The following is an 8,733-nucleotide window of genomic DNA, read 5'->3' on the forward strand; positions in this document are numbered from 1 at the left end:
AAAAAAAAAAAAAAAAAAAAAGCCTGTGTTCTCTTTATTTTATTTTTTATGTAGTCTTCTCTCATACAATGCATCCAGACTGCAGCTTCCCCTCACAGTCCTCCCACCCCTTTCCCCAGATCCATGGCTCTTTCACATCCCTTTAGAGAAGAGCAGGCTTCCCAGTGATATCAACTGAGTTTGACTTAACAATACAATAGCCTAAGGCTGGATGAGGCAACCTAGTGGGAGGAAAAAGGGCTGGTGAGCAGGCAGAAGAGTCTGAGACACCCCTACTCCCATTGTTAGGAATCCAACCATAACCCAAGCTAAAGAGGTAGAGAGAGAACCTGCTGCAGACCCACGCAGGCTCTGGTGAGCCCCTATGAACCCTGCTTAGTTGGTTCTGTGGGCCACATTCCCGTGGTATCCTTAACCTCACTGGCTCCTATAATCCTCCCCCTCCCTGTCTCCTTCAGGGTTTTCCAAGATTCTCCTAATGTTTGGTTGTGGGTCTTTGTATCCGCTCCCATTGGTTGCTGCAGGAAGCCTCCCTAATGACGATTGGGCGCTGATCCTATAAATATAGCAGAATATCATTAGGAATCACTTTATTGACTTTTATTATTTATTTTGCCAGTCATGTTTGGTTCTACCCTAGGTCTTGAGCTAGTTTTCTAGTTTCTGGGTCCAGGCAGTGTCAGGCCTGGGCTCCATCTTGTGTTGTGGACCTCGGGTTTACCAACTTCACATTTCAAAGAGGGCTAATATCCAAAAATAGAAAAAGAACTCAAGAAATTAGACATCAACAAACCAAACAATCCAATTTAAAAAGGGAGTACAGACCTAAACAGAATTCTCAAGAGAGGAATCTCAAATGGCTTAGAAACACTTAAATATTCAACATCCCTAGCTATCAGGGAAATGCAAATCAAAATGCCCCTGAGATTCCATCCTACACCTGTGTCTTAGTCAGGATTTCTATTCCTGCACAAACATCATGACCAAGAAGCAAGTTGGGGAGGAAAGGGTTTATTCAGCTTACTTCCATATTGCTGTTGACCACCAGAGGAAGTCAGGACTGGAACTCAAGCAGGTCAGGAAGCAGGAGCTGATGCAGAGGCCATGGAGAGATGTTTCTTACTGACTTGCTTCCCCTGGCTTGCTCATCCTGCTCTTTTATAGAGCCCAAGACTTCCAGCCCAGGGATGGCACCACCCACAAGGGGCCCTACCCCCTTGATTAGAAAATGCTCCACATCTGGATCTCATGGAGGCACTTCCCCAACTGAAACTCCCTTCTCTGTGATAACTCCAACCTGTGTCAAGTTGACACACAAAACCAGCCAGTACAACCTGACACAATGGCTAAGATCAAAAACACAAGTGACAACTCATGCTGGGGAGGATGTGGAGCAAGGGGAACACTCCTCCATTGCTGGTGGGAGTGCAAATTTGTACAGACACTATGGAAATCAATATGGCCGTTCCTTAGAAAGATGGGAATTGATCTACCTTAAGATCCATCTGTACCACTCTTGGGCATAAACCTAAAAGACACCCATTCTTACTACAAGGACCCTTGCTCAACTATGTTCATAGCATCTTTATTAGTAACAGCTAGAAATTGAAAACCACCTAGATGTCCCCAAACTGAAGAGTGGATAAAGAAAATGTGGTATATTTACACAACAGAGCACAATTACTCAGCTCTTGGGGGAAAAAAAATGACATCATGGAATTTGCAGACAAATGGTTAGAACTAGAAAAAAACCATTCTGGGTATAGCAACCCAGACCCAGAAAGACAGACATGATATGTGCTCATAAGTTGATATTATCTGTTGAGTAAGAGTAATAACACTACAGTCCACAGACTGAGAGAAGTTAGATGAAGAGGAGAGGTCTATGGGGAACACATGGCTCTCCATGGGAATGGGAAATGAAACAGATTTTGTGGGTGGACTCGGGGCTGGTGGGAATGAGACCAGGAGGGATCAGGTGGGGGTTGGAGGGACACAGGGAGAGACAACTGAGATAGGTGGGCATTTAGGGGGAGGTGTGAAAACCTAGTACAGTGGAAACTTCCCTGGACCTCTGAGGTTGAGCCTGGTGAGGACTTCTAGTAATGGAGAATATAGAGTCTAAACCTACCATCTTCTATAACCAGGCTAGGCTCCCAGTGGTGGGACTGGGACACCAACCCAACTACAAAATCTATGAACCACAACCTATCCTGCCTGCAAGATGTCCTGAGGAGGTGGTGACTCGGAGCTTGTGGGCATGACAAGCCTGTGTTCTCAACTCTGCCGTCTTATTTCTTATACTAAACCCAAAGCTTCATGCTTCATGCTTCAAGCTCAATACTTCCTTAAGACTCCTTGCTCCCCCCTCAACTGCTGTAATTTTTTACATCCTGATTAATATACATCTGTATGTTTTAATGTGAATGACTAATTTGGGGTACTTAGCCTTTATTACCCTGAAAGGCTGGAGAATCTTAGAATTTAAAATGAGGGCATTTAATAGAAATGTATGTATAATGTGTAACCTTTACTTAAAAGGGGGTATGGAAAACCTCTGCCACAAGCCAAAAAAGGTGGAGTAGCTAGTTCCAGGAATTTGGCTAACTCAGAGCCTCAGGGCTCTGGTTTCCGATACCTGCCCCTCCTGAATGATCCACAATGAGGGTGGAACTAGGAATGAAGGTCTACTGGCTTATGAGACTCTCCACCCTGTCGACCGGGTAGATGAAGATTACATTCCTAGAATGAATATGTTCCCCTCCCTAACTGAATACCTTGGGCTGGGTCCCTCTAAAATTTTCCACTGTTTTTATGTTCTGTTTCCTTGGTAACCCTCTCCCTGCCCCCAGCTTGTGGTTTTTCCCTTAAACACCCCTCACTTCTTGTGTTCGGGGTCGAACTCCTCTGGCCGACAAGGTCACGAGATCCACCATGGTACCGGTATCCCCAATAAACCTCATGCGATTGCAGCAAGTTTGGTCTCTCGTGAGTCATTGGGTGGTCGTGTCATCCCGAGACTTGAGTAAGGATCTCCCCAGTTCTGGGGGTCTTTCAACCCAAATGCTTGCTGCCCTAGGAAGGTGTGTCTTGCTTGTCCCGTCTCAAGGAACACCCTTGAACTCAATTGGGAGAGACATAGCTCAGTGATTAAGTAATCAAATCTTTCTGCAGTCAGAAATTGTACAGTTATAAAACAGATACCCCTGTGTTTTGTATCATGTTATCTTCATGTTATTAAGTAACCATGTGATTATAATTTGGCTTCTCATGTACTGTCAGTACAGAGGACAACGAGCTAATCCAAGGCTTGAACACCTGGTTGTCTCAACTGTTAGAGTTTTCATCGAATGTTAGTACAAATTTTGTTTGCCCATTATTATATTTGGTTTTTGGGGTTCTTCCTAGAGTGGGAATCATACACCTCTTTTTGCTGAGATAATATCTTTACATTAATCAGATTAATTATGCAAGCTACTACAAGTAAAACCCTCCAAAATCTCAGAAAATGAACAGACTATGTTCTTACACCTATCACAGTCTGCAAGATGTCATCTTTTATGAAATGCCCACCATGAGTTCTTGTATTTAAGGATTTGCGCACTATCTGGTAGGTGCTGTTTTGGGGTGCTAGGCACGGCTAGGAGGGTGAGCTCCTGGTACTGGCCTCTGGGTATTTTATCTCAGTCCCAGTTCTGGCTTGAGCCCTCTGCTTCTTGATTCACTAAGATATAAAATGCTCTGCAAGCGCCTGCTACCATGGACTGTACTGGTCCAGCCACTGCACCTTCCCCTAACATGGTGGGAAACTCTGAGACAAAAGGAACTTCTCCTGCTTTCAGTTGCTTGGGATGCAGACTTTGCCACACTGATGAGAAAAGTAGCCAATCTGCCACTTGCTAGTGTAGCTCTCCTTCTGGTCTGGCCCAGGACCCCAGCCTAGTCCAGAAATCTTAGCATGTAGCTTCCAAGCTTGCCAACATTTTATATGCACAGAGACTTGGATACGGGCAAACTTCACACCCACATTTTAATCTAAGTGGAAAAGACAATGAGAAACAAGGTGTTCCTTTGTTGCTGAGGAATAAGGAAAGGAAGGGTGTGGCCCATATTCCTCTCTAGGGGAATGACTCAGCTACTTCCTACAGGTCTAGGGTGGAACTAGTAACACAAAACGGCTCCCCAAGAAGCCTAATAGGCCAGGGAGGCTCCTGACTTGAGCTCACCAGTCAGGTGTGTCTTTCTTTCTCTCTTGTCAATCTGTGTCCTGAACAGAGTCACATCGGCAGAAGATGTGCGTCAGGTCATCCAGAGGCAACGCTCAGGGATATGAGCTATGTTCAATGTTGGTTGTAGAGCTTCTTGGCTGCCCCGGTTGCTGTCCCTCCACAGGCCCAGTCCTCTAGCTGCCTTGCCAAGTCTGTGAGATCCCAGCTCTCCTTCCTATCTATCCCCTGTTCAGTCAGAATCCATTTCAAGTGCTACCATACAGAGTATCGTAACTGTTCCCCAGTGCTCGCCACTTACTTGTTGATCAGCCAGATATCTGTTCCATTCACGACCTCCTCCTGAGCTGTGATAACCTTCCTGGTGGAGAAGCCTCTCCACCAGGTCCAATGGCATTCCCAGATAATGTTCCCCCAGACAACATCCTATTGCATTACCTGCTGTAGTTTAACTTTCCAAGTCCGTGTAGGAAAGCAAGCATTGATACCAGGCAGGCATTTAAGGCTAAATGAATAGAAAAGGTGGGGCATCCTCATGACCAACATCTGGGCAATGGAATCATACCTAGGGGTCATCACTTAAGAAAGATCCCAGACAACAACTTGCCAACCTGTTTCCCAGACCAAAACCAGGATCCTACAATAGTCCTCTATAGTAGAATGAAAATGTGAATTTTCTGGAAGCTATATTAAATAATATATCAAAAACATATGGAATTAATTTTAACAATATTTAACCCAATATATCCTAATTACTGTCCATCTCAATATATAATCAAAATAAAATTTATCAGTTATTTATCCTGTTTGTTATTCAAAGCTTGGTTTTTTCTTTCTTTCTTCCCTCCTTTCTTTCTTCCTTTCTTCCTTTTTGAATGAATCATTTTTAAAACAAGATTTATTTTAATTATATTAATACCCTGTTGCTGTCTTCAGGCACACCAGAAGAGGGCATCAGACTCCATTACAGATGGTTGTGAGCCACCGTGTGGTTGCTGGGAATTGAACTCAGGACCTCTGGAAGAGCAGTCAGTGCTCTTAACTGCTGAGCCATCTCTCCAGCCCTGGAGTCTGTTTCTTATTGGCTGCATGTCTTGACTAAGACCAGCCATACTTCCAGGGTTCAGTAGCCACAGGCAGTACTTACTACGTGAGACAGCACAAATCTAGCAAATGCAGAGAAAGGAGGGTACTGCAGGTACCATCTTTTGAGCCTGCCATGGGTAACGCATGTTAAAGCTCCTTGGACATTCTCCATTGTGACTCTTTAGAAAGCCTTTGGGAAATTTTTTATTTTCCCCGTCTTACAAATCAGAAAGATGAAGCTTAGGTAGTTTGTGATCCTTGTGTGAAGTCATCATATAGCCAGCAGAAGACAAGGAGGACCATACACTGATCGATTTGACACACGGCACCTTCTGATTATTCTCACTCAAAGGTACAAGGAGATGAATTGCCTTCGACTTCACCCAGGAGACTGCAGATGAGAGAAGAAGGCAGGCAAAGCTCAGAGGTGTTGGGAGCAAGCACAGGGGCCTTGAGCCCACAGCCCACAGATTTCCAGAGAAGCCAAGAATGTGAAGCACACAGGACTGTCTTTCCAGTGGAAAAGATGTACAGCTTGCTCTTCTACCCAGAGATCTGAGAATTGGAAGTTATTAACAGCCTGGTGGTCTGCGTTACCTGTTGGGCCAGGCCAGGCCACATCAAGCTCTTACTACCAGGACTGGAAGTAGCTAGTAATTTAAATAAACCTTACAGTAAGGGGCTCGTTCCCTAGGCTCCCACAACCAGGACCAGAGATACCAATAGTCTAAATAGCTCTTATATTATCTGTATAGCCACAGGTTTCCCCCGAGTTCCTACAACCAGACCAGAGGTGACTAACACCCCAAATGACATTTACACTATTGTGTATGAGCAAGACCAGGTTAGACCATTCCCTAGGCCCTTAAGCTAATACAGGTAGCCTATCTCTAGAATCCATCTTCTTGCAAGAAGTAGAAGGATATGTAGTCTGAGTCAAGTTTTGATGTAATTATATTTCTTTGTACACTGAGACTGTATTATATGGAAACTTAACTTGTTGGGAATAAACTGCCTGGCATCAGACCCTCTAGAAAGTTTGATCCAGGTTGATGAAGTCAACTGAGCCAAGTTTTCCTTCTCACTTTGTGGTTTGCTTCTATGTCTGACACCTGCAGAGACCTCCCCCCCCCCCAGAAGACTGGCACAACTCCCGGTGAGCATGCAGCCAAGCCAGCCGTTCCCTGTGGAGACAAGAGACAGTTCACACACAACTCAGAAGTGTAGAAATGGGTGCTGACAAGTTTCCAGCCAAAACACTTCCAAGAAGCAGCGCTGAGATGAACGCACGGAGACCAAAGAAAAGCTACGCCCCAGAGAAAGGCGTTGGAACATTCACAGGGCAGAGGTGCTGATATAAAAAGCTATAACCTTGACAAATGAGCAGTGTCAATAAAGTGACTGGAGGTAAACACCTCAGGGCCCACCCACAGGGTTGCCCTTGAGTGAGGTGCCAGCAGCCTGGAGCCAGGGCAAGAGAGGCAGTCTGGTCAACTGTAGGGGTAAAGCCAAGTAAGCCCATGTCACCATGGAGGAGTTCGAGGTATATAACCATCCCAAATGTGAGTCTGGGATACAGCTAGGGAGTGGTGGTCTATACAGGCTACCAAAAAGGCCACGCTTAACTGGGAGAAGCTCAAAAGCCAGACTAGAGTCCATACAAACAGCTCTCAAGGAAATGAAAACCTCAGGGCAAATTCATTCACTGCTTCTGCTGTGTCCTTTTTTCCTGTTATTTAGGACACAGTAGCAGTGGTGGGTAGTTGTTGTTTGAATGGCTTTGTCTTTTCCCTCCCCCCTTAGCAAATATGTTAACATGGGACCAGTGAGATGGCTCAGTGGGTAAAAGGCACTCTCTGCCAAGCCTGGCAACGTGAGTGTGATCCCCAGGAAGGTGGAAGGACAGATGTGATTCTCACAAGTTGACCTCTGATCTCCACACAAGTACCGTGGACTGTGCTCTAACACACACACACACACACACACACACACACACATACACACACACATACACATACACGCACACATAGACACACACACAGACACACACGTGCACGTGTGCATGCGCTCGCGCACACACACTGAGGAGTGATTCCTAAAGTAAGATCCTATATGACTACAACTTGTCAATCTGTTTCATAGACAAAACTCAGGATCTTACAATACCACCACCCAGCAGAAATGTAACGCACACTGTGTATGGAATTTTGAAGCCATATTAAATAATGTATAAAGAAAGAGATAAAACTGTCAAAAGACCATAAATATAAATGCTCTCACATATATCCTCTTAAATATGTATACATAAACCTCCTCAAATATACATACATACATATATATATACATATATACATAATGCATACATGTATACATATTTTGAGACAGGGCCCCAGCTGGCTTTGTACTCACTATACAGCCAAAGGTGACCTTGAGTTTCTGATCCTTAATTTCTGCCCCTACCTCTTAAATGCTAGGATTATAAGCATGTTCCACCACAGATCATTATGCTATAGTGGGGATTGAACCCAAGGCTCTTTGCATGCTAGGCAGGGGCTCTGTCAACGGAGTTACATCCCTAGCTCAACATACACCATGGATAAGCTCAAATTTCTTCTTGGTGTAGAAAAAAAAAAAACAATTTAGGATTAAAATGGAGAGCCCAGGAAGGCCAAGGAACAAGAAGTAACCGAGCTGATGATTCAAGAGGAAAGATGGACTCTGGAGACAAGGTCAGTGTCGGCAGACCAGCTGGCTCCCCCAGAAGCCCTTGGGGGACACTGTTGACTTCACATATTATTGCTTCTAATGCAGGTAATTGTAACAGACTAATAGTAAGAATTATTTCTAACAAACAGATTCCATATAGTCTCCAATGAAGACTATCCAGCCACCACCACCCCGCCACACACACGGAGTTAAGTACAAGGTAACCAAGAAAAACTAGAACCACATGTAATGATTGTGCTAAGAGCCATTGCACATGGATAAATCTATAGGTGGGTCGGTCGTGTAAACACGATTCTAAAGGAGTGTGGTCTAATTAATGGCTAACAGACCCTGCCAAGTCTAAGAACAGCAACACCTTCAAGGTTATAATAACAAACTTCTAGGCTAATAGACAGTCAAGGTCAACAGCTGGTCAGGCAAGAGAACAAGGGGCTTCAAAGCCTGACCATTCAGCTAGTTGGTTAGGCCAGGGGCATGCGCACATTGTACACGAGCTGCCAGGGCCGTGCACACGTTGTCCACGAGCCTCCGCTGCCTCAACCTAGGAGATGACCAGAGATTTAAATCTCAATGAAAAATGACCTCAGTCTTTGTTTAACTTGGGCCATAAGCCCTATAAAAAGTCCCCGGGGCGGTGGTGGCACACGCCTTTAATCCCAGCACTTGGGAGGCAGAGGCAGGCGGATTTCTGAGT

General features: G+C 44.8%; 1 long non-coding RNA gene across 1 annotated transcript in view; it reads right to left on the minus strand.

Moving 5' to 3' along the window:
- Window positions 1-5,500: 5,500 nt before the first annotated feature.
- Window positions 5,501-8,733, minus strand: part of LOC116101169 — a 4,573-nt gene continuing 1,340 nt past the window's right edge. Inside the window, exon 2 of the long non-coding RNA XR_004122821.1 lies at window positions 5,501-5,703. This is a non-coding gene — a long non-coding RNA (uncharacterized LOC116101169). The remainder of the gene's footprint in view (window positions 5,704-8,733) is intronic.

This window comes from Mastomys coucha, unplaced genomic scaffold (genome assembly GCF_008632895.1).
Source record: "Mastomys coucha isolate ucsf_1 unplaced genomic scaffold, UCSF_Mcou_1 pScaffold21, whole genome shotgun sequence".
NCBI classification, from domain to species: Eukaryota; Metazoa; Chordata; class Mammalia; order Rodentia; family Muridae; genus Mastomys; species Mastomys coucha.